Source organism: Sceloporus occidentalis, unplaced genomic scaffold (assembly GCF_023333645.1).
Source record: "Sceloporus occidentalis isolate IW3139 unplaced genomic scaffold, rSceOcc1.0.p SCAF_5, whole genome shotgun sequence".
Lineage (NCBI taxonomy): Eukaryota > Metazoa > Chordata > Lepidosauria > Squamata > Phrynosomatidae > Sceloporus > Sceloporus occidentalis.
The window spans coordinates 52,610,283-52,610,651 of NW_028316985.1; positions in this window are offsets into that span (position 1 = coordinate 52,610,283).

Below are 369 nucleotides of genomic sequence, written 5' to 3' on the forward strand. Positions count from 1 at the left end.
CAGACTAATAGGGTTATATGTTTGAATTCTTCCTCTATTATTATTATTATTATTATTTTCAGTGCTTGTTCTGCCTCAGCCCTGAGGCACCAAAGTGACTGCTCTCCAGTCTCCTTCCCTCAGTTGGTTCATATTATGCCTCCTCCTCCTCATTCTCCTCAGGTGCCCCTCCCACTCCCAGAAAAGGAGGAAGGGCGGGAAAGGAGGCGGCAGCAGAGCCACCAGAAGCGCTTTGGTACAGAGAGGCGCGGCGGGACGCGCTGAGGCAGAGCGCGCCCAGTCTAGCGCCAACATTCCGAGCGGGTTCTTCGACCTGATTGGCTGAGGCGCTCGGGGGCCTCCCTTTTGGGAAAGCCCTGATTGGCTGGA